Genomic DNA, 17517 nt, shown 5'->3' on the forward strand with positions numbered 1-17517 from the left:
ACGGCAGTGGAGAAACGGGGGCCCACCTCGTGCCGTCGCTGTACTTGTGCGCCTCCAAATCACGTGATACATGATGCCACACCATGTGACACGATGACGTCACGGCAGTGGAGAAACGGGGGCCCACCTCGCACCATCGCTGTGGTTGTGCGCCTTCAAATCACGTGATACATGACGTCACACCACGTGACACGATGACGTCACGACAGTGGAGAAACGGGGGCCCACCTCGCGCCGTCGCTGTGGTTGTGCACCTCCAAATCACGTGACACGATGATGCCACACCACGTGACACGATGACGTCACGACAGTAGAGAAACGGGGGCCCACCTCGCGCCGTCGCTGTGGTTGTGCGCCTCCAAATCACGTGATACATGACGTCACAGCACGTGACACGATGACGTCACGACAGAGGAGAAACGGGGGCCCACCTCGCGCCGTCGCTGTGGTTGTGCGCCTCCAAATTACGCGACACGAAGATGCTTCGGATTCTCCAGGCTTAAAGAAGTTAAGCCTGAGCCATTTTTTTCAACAAGTGAAGTGTTTTCTCACCCAGCACCACACTTGAAAACATTTTCTTAATACTCATTCGGAACGTTGTAAAGGTGAGCATTATTATCGGTTCTCCACTGTGATTAAGTTTATTAGAGAGGTGCAGTCGATAATAGCCCCCATCTCTTATCAGCAGGCAAGAGTACTGCCTCTGAAGCTTTGTAATGACACACCCTTTGCGGTTCCTGCGCCCAAAACTGAAAGCGGTTCAAAATTTCGAGCATTCTGGTCAACAGCACAGCAAGAAAAAGTGCTCTTCTTCTCTGATACCTGGTCACGTGAATTTTCGGGTGAAGAAAATTTAGGTGCATATCAACCATGATATTAACAAAGATCACAGATGTCTTTTTATTGCTACTCCAGGTGCAAATCTTCGCTGTCGCTGTTGTCTCTGCCCTTGTGGCCAGTAACCTTTTTGCCGAACATGCTGTAAAAAACAAGGTCAGCAAGAAGGACGACGTAAAAGACGTTTAGGCGCGCGGAGGCATCCAAGGTGGTGGCCAAGACTCGGAGGCGTCGGCGTTCTGGGCGCAAGCGTGGGCGCCGGTCCGGTCTGCTCCGGCCTGCCTGGAGCTGGCCTTGGTGGAGTTCCTGTTGGGGCAGCTGCTCTCCGGGGAGCTGGTACAGCTGGTGCCGGTTTCTGGGGCCATGGTAACGATGGAGCTGGTCTCGGTGGTGCTGGTCTTACCAGTGCTGGCCTTGGATGCATGAAGGCGCTAGACACCGCAGCGGACACGGGACAAGAAAGAAGACGACACAGGGCGGTACTTGCAACTCTGTGGGACAAGAAAGAAGACGACTGTGTCGTCTTCTTTCTTGTCCCGTGTCCGCTGCGGTGTCTAGCGCCTTCATGTCTCACCAACTGGCCTACACAGCTACCCTCCTAAGCCTTGGATGCCCCGCCCTCATTGGCAGTGGAGTCGCGGGTCCACGAGCTGAGGTCCCTGTAGTCGTCATCACGCCACGACTCGGGGGAACCGGTCTTGGAAATGCCATCGCTGGCGGTTTCCACTGAGGACCCAGCCTTTTGCTGAAGCTACCCTGTAAAGGTACAAGGGTGGTGCATCTGGGCACGACCAGGGATTGCGAGAGTTCGCTGGCAGAGCTTCAAGCCGCTACTTAACGCATACAGTAACAACCGCGCTTACAGCCACTGCTAGGGATTCTCTTTTGGCGATAGCAAGTGCTTCGGCTAAGGCCACAAGCAGGGCTCGTCCGGATTAAACAACGGCGCGTCCGAAGACAAGGCTGTCTTTGGGCAGTCCTCGTTCGGAAAGGAAGCCGCAGTTGGAGTTGGTGGCGGTGGTGTGCGTGACTGAAGGGAAGAACTTCTTTAGGGCACCACAGTCCCGCTTGAGTGGTGATTGAGGCATTGATCAAGTAGAGGAGACACTGCGAGCTAAGTTCGTATATTATTGATATGGTTTTCTCAGGAGCGCGGAGACGAGGTCACACTTAGAGCGCAGCTCCTAAGCGCCCGTTCCTGCGTTCCGCGTCGTACTCGGCGTGGGCGTAGTCGTCGGCTTTTTCGGCGTGAGTGGCAGAACGAAACACGACCTGGAAGGCGGCTGCCATGGGAAGATCCCGGATATTGTCAGTGTTGGAAGCGGTGGCAGCTGTCAGTGTTGGCAGCTGGCGTGTAAAGAGCTTCGTGGAAATTTTGGACCTACCGACTATCGCAGTCATCTGCAATTTATTTTGAGACTCTTGAAAAGTGAGCTGTGCAGCCGTGCGGCAACTTGCTTTTTCGATTGCAGAAAGTGGTTTTTCTGCTCATCATGCTGTAGTCTGCACCACACACTATTGTGCAATGAAGTATCTTTTTTCTGAAAACCTCGTCGTTCAATTGTATACGCTATTCGGCCACCAAAAGTTTAATATGTGGTCCTTGCGTTTATCGCAGGGTTATTTAATAAAAACTAGTGCTCTGTAGCAGGTAGCGCGCAGGGGTTTCTTGGTGTCCTTCTTTGACAAAGAAATTTTCGGCAATCTGTTCTAGGGCGCCGTGCGTGACCGCAGACTCTTCCTTCTTTCCTCGCAGGACCTTCTGGAATCGAGCTCGGCTTGCTGAAGACATTCTGCATCTGAGTTCAGTCACTGGGATCTTTTGTTGTAGCGAATAAAGTTGCCTTTCAGCTTCAACGTTTTGCAGGTTGTCACATAAAATTGCTTCTGTAAATGAAGGTTATAGGGCCTTTTTTTATCTGTTTTTGTTTTTATTGACGCCCCTATTTCCAGCGCTGCACTTTTTTTTGCTATTCATTATCATGCACAACGTGATGTTTAAGTAAAACAAATGAACTTGTACGCAGTTGAGTGTTAAAAGGAGTAAATTTCCGAAAAATGCTATTGGTTCATGATACGAAATGCAAGACGCTGGAGTGATTTTTGTTATGGCCGCTATTTACTACGCCTTAGTGCTTTCCTGCGTGAAAAAACCCGCTGTCTGCCGTATTGCACTCTTCCCGAATTTTACGGACCGGCCACTTGACTGATGGCGCGGCAGTGGTAAGCGGTCCATCCATATATGCTTACCACTCCACTCATCGTCGAGTCCATAATCCGTGTAGGCTTGCGCTGACTCTTGTTCCCGCGAACGCGCCGCTCTCTTGTAGGCAGCCTTGTCCGGTCTCATCTGAGCGCGTATAGCTGGCGTCGGAAGGGACACGTGCATCTCGTCGCGACTTCTTTCGGATTGCAGGATGCGCTGCTGTTGCCGACGGTTCCTTGAAGGTACAGTCTCGGGTCGAAGGTAGTTTTTCGACTGCGCACAAAGGTAATGTTCCTGACATCACCCTTCGTTTCTGACGATCCGTTGATCATCACCCGTACTGTAGCGCCTCTCTCCCCAACGGCTCTCCGCTTTACCCACAGTCTGGCGCCCACCTATGCCTGCCTATTACCAGCCACAAAGCCCCGTACCGTCCTCCGCATCGCATGCTAATGTATTGACCTCTTACAATATTTTTCTTTTTTTGAACAGGTGAAGTATTTTCTCACCCAGCACCACACTTGAAAAAATTTTCTTAGTACACGTTCCGGACGTTGAAGGGGTCAGCATTATTATCGCTTCTCCATTGTGATGAAGTTTACTAGAGAGGTGCAGTTGATAATAGCCCTCATTTGTTATCAGCAGGCAAGAGTACTGCCTCTGAAGTTTTATAATGACACACCCTTTCCGGTTCCGGCGCCTAAACTGAAACGAGTTCAAATTTCATGCATTCAGGTCAACAACACTGCAAGGAAAAGTGCTCTTCTTCTCTAACTGATGTTTGGTCACGTGAAGTTTCGGGTGAAGAAAATTTAGGTGCATATCAACCATGATATTAGCTCAGATCACAAATGTCTTTTTATTGATACTAAAGGTGCAAATATTTGCTGTCGCTGTAGTCACCGCCCTCGTGGCCAGTAACGTTTTTGCCGAACATACTGTAAAAAACAAGGTCAGCAAGAAGGACGACGTAAAAGACGTTTAGGCTTGCGGAGGCATCCAAGGTGGTGGCCAGGACTCGGAGGCGTCCGTGTTCTGGGAGCAAGCGTGGGCGCCGGTCTGGTCGGCCCCGGTCTGCCTGGAGCTGGCCTCGGTGGAGCTCCTACTGGGGCAGCTGCTCTCCGGGGAGCAGGCCCAGCTGGCGCCGTTTTCTGGGGCGATGGGATCGGTGGAGCCGATCTTGGTGGTGCTGGTCTTACCAGTGCTGGGCATGGAAGCCCCGCCCGCATCGGGAGTGAAATCGCCGGTCTTGGACTTGTGGGCCCTGGAGTGGTCGGCGCACGAGTACTCGCGGGAGCCGATCTTGGAAGTGGCATCGGTGGCTGTTTCAACCCAGGATCTGGCTCTTCTGCTGAAGCTACCCCGACAAGGTACAAGGGTGGTGCGTCTGGGCACGACCAGGGATCGGGAGCGTTCGCTGGTGGAGCTTCAAACCGCAACTTTAATGCCTACAATCACAACCGCGCTTGCAGCCGCAGCTCCGGATTCTCTTGTAGCGATAGCAAGAGCTTCGGCTAAAGCCACAAGCAGGGCTCGTCCGAATTAAAAAACGGCTGACGGGACACCACGCCGGCTTCGGGCTGTTCTCGTTCGGAGAGGGAGCCGGAGTTGGTGTTGGCGGCGGTGGTGTGCATGGCTGAAGGCAAGAACTTCCTAAGGGCACAACAGTCCCGCTTTTGTGGTGATATGGGCATTGATCAGGTAGAGGAGACACTGAGAGCTAGGTTATTATATTGTTGATATGGTTGTGTCAGGAGCGCAGAGAGGAGGGCACATTTTGAGTGGAGCTCTTAAGAGCCCATTCGTGTGTTCCGCGTCGTAGTCGGCGTCGGCATCGTCGGCGTAACTGGTTGTTCATATGGGAGAGCGAAACGCGATCCGAAAGATGGCTGCCATGGGAAGATTACTCATAGTGTCAGCGATGCCAGCGATGGCAGCTGTCAGTGGTGGCAGCTGGCGTTTCAAGAGCTGCCTGGAAATTGAGGGACCTACCGACTGTCGCAATCATCTGCAATTTTTTTTTAAACTCTTCAAAAGTGAGCAATGGAGCCCTGCTGGCACTTCCCTTTTCGATTGCAGAAATTGGTTTTTCTTTTCGTCATGATGTAGTGCATACCACTTTCCATGTCGCAATGCAGTATCTTTTTTGGGGGGAACCTCCTCGTTCACTTATATATGCCTGATGGCCAGCAAATCTTTAATAAATGGTTGTACCGTTTATCGCTGGGTTATTTATTAAAAACTAGTGCCCTGTAACAGGCAGCGCGCAGTGTATTCTTGATGTCCTTTCTTTGACAAAGAAAATTTCGGCAATCTGTTAAAGGAAGCCGTGCGTGACCGCAGATTCTTCTTTCTTTTTCTCGCAGAATCTCCTGGAATCCAGCATTCCTTTCTGCGGCCCATTTGAATTGCAGCCCCGTCAATCGGATTTATGTTTTCACGAATAAAGTTGCTTTTCGGCATCTAGTCTTTGCAGGTTATCACATAAAATTGATTTTGTATATGCTGGTGATAAAGTCTTTGTTTTGTTTATGTTGTTTTTTAATGGAGGCACCAATTTCCAGCCCTGCACTTCTTTTTGGTATGCATTAGCGCACAACGTGATCCACAAGTAAAATAAATGCAGTGGTACACAGTAAAGTGTTAAAAACTTAAATTTCCGAAAAATGCTATTGGTTCATGATACGAAATGTGAGACGCTGGAATGATTGTCGTTATCGCCGCTATTTGCTACGACTTGCCGCTTTGCTCCGTGAAAAAAACCCCGCTGTCTGCCGCACTGCACTGTTCCCGAATTTTACGGACCGGCCACTTTTGACTGAGGGCGCGCCAGAGGAAAGTCGTCCATCCATATGTGCCTCCCTCGCCCCTCCTCGTCGTCTCCGCAATCCGTGCAGGCTTGCGCTCACCCTTCTCCCTGCGAAGCGGTGCTCTATCTTGTAGGCAGCCTTCTCGTGTCTAATCTGAGCGCGTCTCCCTGCGAAGCGGTGCTCTATCTTGTAGGCAGCCTTCTCGTGTCTAATCTGAGCGTCTCGTCGCCACTTTATTCGAGGACAGGATGTTACAGCTCTTTCGGCGGTTTCTTGAAGGCACGGTGTCCGGTCGAGGGGAGTTTTTCGACTGCGCACAATGGTAATGTCCCTGCCATTACTCTTGTTTTCGGACGATCCGTTGATCACCACCCACACTGTAGCACCAGTCTTCCCGACGGCTTTCGGCTTTGTCCCAAAACCTGGCGCCCACAAATGCCGGCTTCTTATCAGCCACTTTACCCCGCACCGTCCAGCGCGTCGCATGTTTACCTATTGACTGCCTACAATATATTTTTTTTCAACAAGTGATGTGTTTTCTCGACAACACCACACTTGATGCAATTTTTCTTAGTACACATTCCGGACGTTAAAGGGGTCAGCATTATTATCGGCTCTCCAATATGGTGAAGTTTATTAACAGTTCATAATACTCCCCATATCTTCTCACCAGACAACGGTACTACCTCTGAAGTTTTATGACACACCCTTTGGGGTTCTTGTGCCTGAGCTGAAAGGAGTACAAATTTCATGCATTTTGATCAAGAACACAGCAAGAAAAAATGCTCTTCTTTTCTAACATACGCCTGGTCATGTTAATTTTTGGGGTAAAGAAAGTTTCGGTGCATATCAACCATGATGTTAGCTAAGATCAGAAATGTGTTTTTATTGCCACTCCAGCTGCACAGCTGGTCTCGAGGGAGCTGGCATAGCTGGTGGCGGTTACGGCGGCGCTGGTCTCGCAGGAGGTAGTACCGGTGGTGCTGGTTTTGCCACTGCTGGGCTCCGAAGCCCCACCCTTAACGGCAGTAGTGATATCCAAAATGTGATATTCAAGTAAAATAATTGAAGTGGTACGCAGTTCAGTATAAAAACTATTAAATTTCCGAAAAATGCTACTGGTGTATGCTACGAAATGCAAGACGCTGGAATGATTTTCGCTATGGCTTCTATTTACTACGCCTTGCCGCTTTGCTGCGTGAAAGAACCCGCTGTCTGCCACACTGCACTCTTCCCGAATTTTACAGACCGGCCACTTGATTGAAGGCGCGGGAGAGGAAAGTGATCCGTCCATATGTGCCTGTGTCTTGCTCGTCGTCGTCTCCACAATCCGTGCAGGCTTGCGCTGACACTTGTCCACGCGAAAGCTGCGCTCTCTTGTAGGCAGCCATGTCCGGTATAACCTGAGCGCGTCTAGCTGGCATCAGAAGGGACACGTGCGTCTCGTCGCGACTTCTTTCGGGTTGCAGGATGCCGCTGGTGTTGCCGACGGTTCCTTGAAGGTACAGTGTCGGGTCGAGGGTAGTTTTTCGACTGCGCATAAAGGTAATGTTCCTGACATCACTCTTCGTTTCTGATGATCCGTTGATCATCACCCGAACTGTAGCGCCTGTCTCCCCACCGGCTCTCGGCTTTACCCACAATCTGCCGCCCACATATGCTTGCCTGTTACTAGCCACAAAGCCCCACACCCTCCTCCGCGTCGCATGCTGATCTATTCACCTCTTACAATATTTTTCTTTTATGCGAAGCATACTACTTTAGCTACCACTTCAGCCCTTCACCGTGGTTATGCGCCTCCAAATCACGTGATACATGACGTCACACCACGTGAGACGATGACGTAACGACAGTGGAGAAACGGTGGCGCACCTCGCGCCGTCGCTGTGGTTATGCGCAGTAAAATGTTATAAACTATCAAATTTCCGAAAAATGCTAATGGTGTATGCTACGAAATGCAAGACGCTGGAATGATTTTCGCTATGGCCTCTATTTACTACGCCTTGCCGCTTTGCTGCGTGAAAAAACCCGCTGTCTGCCGCATTGCACTTTTCCCTAATTTTACGGAACGGCCACTTTTGACTGAGGGCGCGTCAGACGAAAGTCGTCCGTACATATGTGCCTGCCTCGCCACTTGTCGTCGTCTCCGCAATGCGTGCAGGCTTGCGCTGACGCTTGTCCCCGCGAAGCGGTGCTCTATCTTGTAGGCAGCCTTCTCGGGTCTAATCTGAACGCGTCTAGCTGGCTTCTGAAGGGACAAGTGCGTCTCGTCGCGACTTCCTTAGGAGGACAGGATGTTACCCCTGTTGCCGGCGGTTTCTTGAAGGCACGGTGTCTGGTCGAGGGGAGTTTTTCGACTGCGCACAAAGGTAATGTCCCTGCCGTTACTCTTCCTTTCTGACGATCCGTTGATCAGCACGCACACTGTGGCGCTTGTCTTCCCGATGGCTTTCGGCTTTGTCCCAAAATCTTGCGCGCACAAAGCCTCCCTATTATCAGCCATATAGCCCCGCACCGTTCTGCGCATCGCATGCTTACCTGTTGACTGCTTACAAAATGTTTTTTTTTTTCATCAAGTGATGTGTTTTCTCGCCCAGCACCACACTTGATATAATTTTTCTTAGTACACATGCCGGGCGTTGAAGAGGTCAGCATTATTATCGGCTCTCCAATATGTTGAAGGTTATTAACAGTTCATAAGGCCCCCCCATCTTGTCAGCAGTCAAGAATACTGCCTCTGAAGTTTTATAATGACACACCCTTTGCGGTTCTTGGGCCTGAGCTGGAAGCAGCACGAACTTCAAGCGTTCAGATCAAGAACACAGCAAGAAAAATGCTCTTCTTTTGTAACATATGCCTGGTCAGGTGAATTTTTGGGTGAAGAAAATTTCGGTGCATATCAACCATGATATTAGCTAAGATCACCAATGTCTTTTTATTGCCACTCCAGCTGCACATCTTCGCCATCGCTGGGGTTACCGTCCTTGTGGCTAGTAGCGTTTTTGCCGAAGATGCTGCAAAGAACAAGGTCAGCAAGAAGGACGAGGTAAGAGAGGTTTGGACACGCGGAGGTCTCCGAGGTGGTGGCGTAGGATTCGGCGGTGCCGATGTTCTCTTTGCAAGAGTGGGCGCCGATCTTGTCCTTGTCGGTCTGGCTGGAGCTGGCCTTGGTGGAGTTGGTCTTCGAGCAGCTGGTCTCGGGGGAGTTGGCATGGCTGGTGCCGGTTACGGCGGCGCTGGCCTCGCAGGAGCTAGTACCGGTGGTGCTGGTTTTGCTCCTGCTTGGCTCGGAAGCCCCGCCCTATTCGGCAGTCGTGATATCCAAAATGTGATATCCAAGTAAAATAATTGAAGTTGTACGCAGTTCAGTATCAAAAACTATTAAATTTCCGAAAAATGCTACTGGTGTATGATACGAAATGTAAGACGCTGGAATGATTTTCGCTATGGCCTCTATTTACTACGCCTTGCCGCTTTGCTGCGCGACAAAACTTGCTGTCTGCCACATTGCACTCTTCCCGAATTATACAGGCGGGCCACTTGACTGATGGCGCGGCAGAGGAAAGTGGTTCGTCCATATATGCTTGCCTCACCACTCATCGTCCAGTCCATAATCCGTGTAGGCTTGCGCAGACTCTTGTTCCGCGATGGCGCCGCTCTCGTGTAGGCAGCCTTGTCCGGTCTCATCTGAGCGCGTATAGCTGGCGTCGGAAGGGACTCGCACGTCTCGTCGCGACTTTTTTCGGATTACAGGAGGCCGCTGGTGTTGCCGACGGTTCCTTGAAGGTACAGTGTCGGGTCGAGCGTAGTTTTTCGACTGCGCGCAAAGGTAATGTTCCTGACATCACCCTTCGTTTCTGACGATCCGTTGTTTATCACACGCACTGTAGCGCCTCTCTCCCCAACGGCTCTCCGCTTTACCCACAGTATGGCGCCCACCTATGCCTGCCTATTACTAGCCACAAAGCCCCGCACCGTCCTCCGCATCGCATGCTAATGTATTGACCTCTTACAATATTTTTCTTTTTTCAACAAGTGAAGTGTTTTCTCACCCAGCACCACACTTGAAAAACATTTTCTTAGTACACATTCCGGACGTTGAAGGGGTCAGCATCATTATCGGTTCTCCATTATGATGAAGTTTATTAGAGAGGTGCAGTTGATAATAGCCCTCATCTCTTATCAGCACGCAAGAGTACTGCCTCTGAAGTTTTATAACGACACACCCCTTGCGGTTCCTGCGCCTAAACTGAAAGCAGTTCAAATTCCATGCATTCAGGTCAACAACACAGCAAGAAAAAGTGCTCTTCTTCTCTAACTGATGCCTGGTCACGTGAATTTTCGGGCGAAGAAAATTTCGGTGCATATCAACCATGATATTGGCTAAGATCACAAATATCTTTTTATTGCTACTCCAGGTGCAAATCTTCCCTGTCGCTGTACTCACCGCCCTTGTGGCCAGTAACCTTTTTTCCGAAGATGCTGTAAAGAACAAGGTCAGCAAGAAAGACGACGTAAAAGACGTTTAGGCGAGCCCGAAGCGCTAGCGCCGCCCGTAGATCTACCTCTTGTTGTTGTTGTTGTCCTCTAAATAATGGCGCGTACCCACTGTGGGGGATTGACCAAGCACAGGCGGCAACTGATAGGTGCACAAAATGTTAAACAAGAAAATAATGATGGGACAACAACAACAACAACTTAGTTTTTTTCCCGCTTTTTTTTTCCTTGGCATTCACCACCGTACCCTGGCCAATCTCCCCGCGTGGGTATGTGCCATTTTCATATGGTGAAGAAGAAGAAGAAGAATATCTACCTGCGAGCCCTGCTACTACTCGTACTGCCTGCCTATCTGCTTTGGTTCCTGGTGGTGCCGGGCGTTTCTGTTTGGTGAGGCCGTTCCACGTTCGGGGATTTTTTGGTCAGGATTCAGGGTAGCACTGTACATTTGACTAATGTGAGGTTGCCTTTGTGCTGGCTGTAGGCATGGCTTTCACCTCCCCGGGTGGGGGCTCGGAAGCTTGGTTCGCCAGCCTGCCGGTCGAAAGCTTGCCTGTGACTTCATTTGGGAGGAATGGTGTAGATGCAATTCCGGTGGCGCTCTTACCTTTAGGTGATAGAGTACTAAAAATGAAGAATTCCAAAGCGATAGAGCACGAACTGAAGAGTCTGTCGAATTACTATCTCAACATCTCTGAAGTGCGACCTTTAGGGAGGCGTTGTATTCTTTGCAAGTCGGCAAACATTGAGTGTGTGTCGGATCTGCTTCGGTGTCGTACTTTTACTGCAGTTCCAGTTAAGGCCTTCATTCCGGAACAGCTTGCGTGCACCAAAAGTATTGTCCGTAGAGTGGACCCGTCATCTTCCGCCCAAGAAATTCTGGAGGAATTCCAGGACGCAGGAGCCGGGGTTATTTCTGTATATCGCTGCTCGCGCGAGGTCGCGGGAGTGCGTGTTGCTAGAGTCAGTAATTACAACTTTTGCTGGTCGCACCTGCCCCTCTGAGCTGAAAATATTGCCTATTGTATATCGCGTGGACCCGTTGCATCCTCGTCCTCGGCAATGCACAAACTGTTGGCGATTTGGACATAGTGGTAAAGCCTGTAAGTCGGCGACAAGATACCGGGTGTGTGGTGAAGGACACTCTTCCGACAGCTGCACTGCTGGTGAACCCATCTGTTGCTTGTGCAGTAACGCCCACAGTGCTGATGATGCCACTTGCGAAAGACGGTCACAGGAGCAGAGTTTATTGGAATTAATTGAGCAAAATAGATGTTCCCGAGCAGACGCTCATGCGCTACTTAACCGCAGAAATCATTCTTACGCCAGCCTTGTGCGTTCCTCTGCTCCCGACCTTGAAGCCACGCTGTCTGCCAAGATTGTGTCAAGCGTCGAAAAAGCACTGTCAGTTGTGGTAGAGCGTATGCTCAGCAGCTTTACTCAGGCTTTGTCTGAGATTGCTGCGAGTCAGGCAGTTTGTCATCCCCCACCTGCAGTGCCGCCAGTGGCAACTTCACTTCAACCCTGTGCTGAAAGTTTGATTGGGATCATCATCTTCCAATATACCGACTCCCGTGCCACCTCTTGATAGCGTCCCAGTTACTCTTCCTCGCAGCAGTGTCTGTACTACTGATGTGGAAATGACCTGCCCTACACAGAAGCGTCGTGCTTCCAACTCTCCTTCTAAGTCCTTCGTTCCCCAGTTCAAGACTAGAAAAGGGCCTGCTAAAGTCTCCTCGAAGTCTGATATGCTGAAGGAGGCTGTTTCAGCCTCTATTCTCGACTAGTTATCATGGCTGGTGTAAAGGTTCTACAATAGAATTGCCGATCTCTTGCTTCTTCTCTTACACATTTAAAACTTCTTTTATCTTCCCATAATCCAGATATAGTGCTCTTACAAGAAACTTGGCTCTCCTCTGTAAAATCATTTTCATTAAATAGGTTTCCTGTTTTTCGAGCGGACCGCATAAATGGTAGGGGCGGTGGGTTAGTGACCCTGATTTCTTCAAAACTGTGTCACCGCGCATCAATTAATAAAAAGGTTATGCTTCCCGACTGCGAGCTCTTAGCTGTTGATCTTATTTCGCCGCACTGTGCTCCTGTCACAGTTGCTAACGTATATTATCCAGCAGGAGTGAACAGAACAGACCACCTGGACAGCTAGCTTGGCAACTCTAATAGGGTCATTATTGCTGGAGACTTTAATTCACATCACGTTGTCTGGGATACCTACACTGAGTCTCATGGTCAGATGTTATGGACATGGATATCGGCAAATAATGTGCGGTGCTTCAATTATCGGGCCATAACCTTCATCCGTAGAAATTCGAGTTGAGTTCTCGATTTGTCCTTGGCAGCAGGTGGGGTAGGTATAGGGGCATGGTCCACAGTTGACAGTGGTACGTCTAGTGACCACTTGCCAATTATTTTCACCATCTTGGTGCGCTCACTCCATGATCAGGGTTCTGCCCGAAAGTTAGGTAATCTTGCAGCCTACAAATCATCTTTACGCGCTTCCCTTTCATCTGATGTTTGTTCCGACGGAAATGACAGTGCTCAGCGAGTGTTTCATTCTGTTTTGAAGGCTACAGAGAGTCCACAGTTCATTGTGCGGTCTGGTGTTAGCAATAAATCACCATCCCCATGGTGGAACGCAGCGTGTGAGACAGCCTTCCACCGTAGGAAAGCAGCATGGAAGAGTCTTTCACATAACCAGAGCCCTGCTAATTGGATCAACTATAAATTTTTCTCGGCCTCGTTTAAGAGAACAATAGCAAAGGCAAAGGATGACTACAATCAAAATTTGAATACCTATTTGTCAGCCCCAAACAATAGGAAGGCTTTGTACCGTTTTATGGAACGGAATATCCACTCATCAGCCATGCAGTTAACAAGCTCGGCTGTACTGTCTCCGCATGAGGCCAAAGATAAGTTAGAGCGAATCGCACAAGGGCTCGCGTTACGCTTTCAGGAGCAGCGCAGAGTGCCCCTGTTCGACCCCTTCCCCTGTTCAGACTATGTGGCGGTTGATAAATCAGAACTACTAACTGTAGTTTCTTCGATGCAATCTTCGGCTCCGGGTTCGGACGGTATTACGGTCGGTATGTTGAAAATCTTAGCTCAAGAATTCACTCAGGACCTCCTCGATCTGGTCAACGCTTCATTGGAAGCTGCATGGCTGCCGCACTCCTCGAAGGTGGCGAAAATAGTATTACTCTTAAAAGATTCAAAAAAAGGATTCCATCTTGATAACATTCGGCCGATAGCTCTAACATCCAATTTGGTAAAGCTCGTGGAAAGAATTGTGCACAGCCGCCTGTCAAAGCATGTTTCAGAGACCAATGCATTGTGTCCAGCCCAGATTTGCTTTCGCCGCTGATGCTATATATGGTCTGCCCATGTTGATTTAGAGAGCAGAATCCGCCTTGCTATGCGAAACAACGAAGTATCAGCGTTAATAAAGCTTGACATTACTAAAGCATATGACAGTGCCGAACATTCTATCCTTCTCACGGAATTGTCAACACTACACCCGCCGTACTATGTTTATGCTTGGATCCGTGAATTTTTAGCGGGACGGCAGTTTTTTTGCAGTGACGGCTCCTTCACTTCAGACACCTACACGAAGACCAGAGGTGTGCCACAAGGTTCTGTGCTTTCGCCACTTCTTTTCAATATTCTGATTTGTGACATTCGCATCCACCCTGACGTTACAGTTTATGTTTATGCAGATGACATTGCCTTCTTTGCCTCGGCAACCGACATTCATGCCCTGTATCGCTGTCTTCAGACTTACCTCAATGCTCTCGAGGTTTGGCTTAATAACATTAATCTGGTGTTAAATCTGCATAAAAGCAGTGTGTTAGTTTTTCAATCCAACATGCCCTTATATATATCGTTACAATATCGCACGGACAATACACCGCAGGTGGAATCCTTGCGGTATCTAGGCTAATTTATTATGCTAGTATGGACTGGCGGCCCCACTTCAAGAGTAACGTTGAGAAAGGAGAGCGTGCGCTGGATCGGCTACTTCGAATAAGCAATAGGAGATTTGGCATGCGTCGGGACACGCTCCTACTCCTTTACAAGGCCTATGTCAGACGAATTTTGGAATTTGGCTGCATACTCTTTTCTGGGTCCGCCAAATACAAGCTCCGTGCGTTGCAGCTGTTAGAAAGGCATGCACTGCGCCTCTGCCTTGGTCTCCCTCAGTCAGTTTCCACCGCAGTTCTTTACCTGGAGGCTCGTATTCCGGACATTAACTCTCGTTTTCAGCTATTAACTGTCAGGACTTTCTTACGGGCAGTTGAGTCTGCTTCTGGTGTGGCTACACCTATTTTTGTTTCCCACCCGGCACTCTTTTTTTTAGTCATCATTGGCCAAGGTTCCGCCTCCCTCAGGTCGTTTTTACTCAAACAATTTTATCGATCCTTGGTACAGATCTCAGTTTTGTGTGTAGAGTAGGTTCTGCAACGTCCCCTGTGGATATTGCTTTTGATTATGTTTTCCCACCTAATGCAAAGCATCTCCCGTCCAGGACACTACTTAGTCTCCTCTCAGAACACCTTGACTCTTTCCCCCACCACAGTGTGATTGCTACAGATGCGTCCGGGGCTGGCCAGAACGCAGCCGTTGGCGTTTTTTCTGAGGATCTCTCTTGGAGTTATTCACTTCGAGTCCCGGATTACACTCCCATATTTCTAGCGGAGTTTATGACTTTTGGGCTGGCTGCTTTAAAGATTCCCCCCAGTGTCTCCCAGGTGATATTCCTGTCAGATTGCCTCTCTGTGTTGCTGGCGCTGGATTCTAAACGGGATGATCTCTTGAGCCGCTCATTGAAGTATTTCATTCCTGGATGGGTGAAAGAGGTGCGCTTCGTTTGGATCCCAGGTCACTGCGGTATTTTTCAAAACGATGCAGCAGAATTTTTAGCAAAATCTGCTCTCAATGCACGGGTCGCCTGTAGCGTCCCTAATCTGATTATTTTCGGAATATCTCGCTTTCAGCGCTTTCAGCATATTACCACTATGTGCAACAATCCCTTGCTCTCTACTGTTGACTACCACCATCTCACATACCTATGGAAGGTTCGTGCATGTAAATCCCGGCAGTGTGAGGTTGCAATGACACTCCTGCGGTGCAGAATTCCCCGCTTAAATCTTTATTTATACACATGCGGGTTCAGTCCCTCAAACCTTTGTGCGACTTGTGGAGAGGTGGAAACACTGGACCATTTCCTACTGTATTGGCGGAGGTTTGCATTTCAGAGAAGGACGTATCTCGAAATTTCAATTTCTCGAATGGGCCTCACTTTGTCGGTTCCGCTTCTTCTCTCCTTCGGTGCTAGCGCCACAGGTTTCGCATTGCATCAAGTTTGCGATTTCCTCCACAATTACGTAATTGCTACCGGCAGGTTTCCTTGCTAATGGTACCCAAAATGTCCGCATTGCAAAATCATTCAAAATTTTTCTTGTATTCAATTCTCTAATCTTTATGCCCGTTGGTTTTTTTTTCATTCATTTCTTCCCGTAATTTCTTTTTATCCATAATTCCACCTTTAATTCCTCGGTATATGTACCCAAAGTTAAATCATTAGCTTGGCACCACAAGGTAATCCATTAGCTTGGCAACAATTTGCCTTCTTTGGGCTCTCCTCACTGAACCCTGGCCAATCCCCTGTCGTGGGTATGTGCCATGCCACCAAGGCAACAACAACAACAACAAGGTGGTGGCGTACGACTCGGAGGCGTCGGTGTTCTGGGCGCAAGCGCGGGCGCCGGTCCGGTCGGCCCCGGTCTGCCTGGAGCTGGCCTTGGTGGAGTTCCTGTTGGGGCAGCTGCTCTCCGGGGAGCTGGTACAGCTGGTTCCGGTTTCTGGGGCGATGGTAACGATGGAGCTGGTCTCGGTGGTGCTGGTCTTACCAGTGCTGGCCTTGGAAGCCCCGCCCTCATTGGCAGTGGAGCCGCGGGTCTTGGAGAATGTGGAGCCTGGAGTGGTCGGCACCCGAGGACTCGCAGGAGCCGGTCTTGGAAGTGGCATCGGTGGTTGTTTCCACTCAGGATCTGGCTCTTCTGCTGAATCCACCCCGACAAGGTAAAAGGGTAGTGCCTCTGGGCACGACCAGGGATCAGGAGCGTTCGCTGGCGGAGCTTCAAACCGCAACTTTAATGCTTACAGTCAAAACCGCGCTTCTAGCCGCAGCTCCGGATTCTCTTCTAGCGATAGCAAGAGCTTCGGCTAAGGCCACAAGCAGGGTTCGTCTGGATTAAACAACGGCGCGTCCGGACACCAGGCCGGCTTCGGGCAGTACTCGTTCGGAAAGGGAGCCGGAGTTGGTGTTCGTGGCATTGGTGTGCATGGCTGAAGGCAAGAACTTCCTTAGGGCACAACAGTCCCGCATAAGTGGTGATATAGGTATTGATCAGGTAGATGAGACACTGAGAGCTAGGTTATTGTATTAATGATATGGTTTTGTCAGGAGCGCGGAGAGTAGGTCAAATTTTGAATGGAGCTCTAAAGCGCCCATTCGTGTGTTCCGCGTCGTAGTCGTCGTCGGAGTTGGCGGCGTAGCCGGTTGTTCAAATGGCAGAGCGAAACGCGATACGAAAGATGGCTGCCATGGGAAGATCCTGCATAGTGTCAGTGGTGGCAGCGATGGCAGCTGTCAGCGGTGGTAGCTGGCGTGTAAAGAGCTGCGTGCAAATTTTGGATCTGCCGACTGTCGCAGTCATCTGCAATTTTTTTTTGAGGCTCTTGAGAAGTGAGGAATGGAGCCCTGCTGGCACTTCCCTTTTCGATTGCAGAAATTGGTTTTTCTGTTCACCATGCTGTAGTGCACACCACACTCCATTGGGTAATGCAGGATCTTTTTTGGGGGGATCCTCCTCATTTAATTATATATGCTAGTGTGCCAGAAAAATTTTAATAAATGGTGGTTCCGTTTATCGCAAGGCTATTTGTTAAAAACTAGTTCCCTGTAACAGGCAATGCGCAGTGTATTCTTGATGTCCTTTCTTTGAGAAAGAAATTTTCGTCAATCTGTTCTAGGGAGCCGTGCGTGACCGCGGACTCTTTTTTCTTTTCTCGCACAATCTCCTGGAATCCAGCACTCCTTTCTGCGGACAATTTTTGTTTTAACGAATAAAGTTTCTTTTCGGCATCTGC

At 49.6% G+C, this 17517-nt stretch overlaps 2 pseudogenes; both read left to right on the top strand.

The window, feature by feature from the left end:
* The first annotated feature begins 870 nt into the window (after positions 1 to 870).
* LOC149353779 (uncharacterized) lies at positions 871 to 4683 on the top strand (annotated as a pseudogene).
* Positions 4684 to 8758: 4075 nt separating this feature from the next.
* On the top strand, positions 8759 to 16717 carry LOC149353780 (uncharacterized; annotated as a pseudogene).
* The last annotated feature ends 800 nt before the right edge of the window (positions 16718 to 17517 follow it).

Source organism: Amblyomma mixtum, chromosome 3, assembly GCF_055824585.1.
Source record: "Amblyomma mixtum isolate Tamu chromosome 3, ASM5582458v1, whole genome shotgun sequence".
NCBI lineage: Eukaryota > Metazoa > Arthropoda > Arachnida > Ixodida > Ixodidae > Amblyomma > Amblyomma mixtum.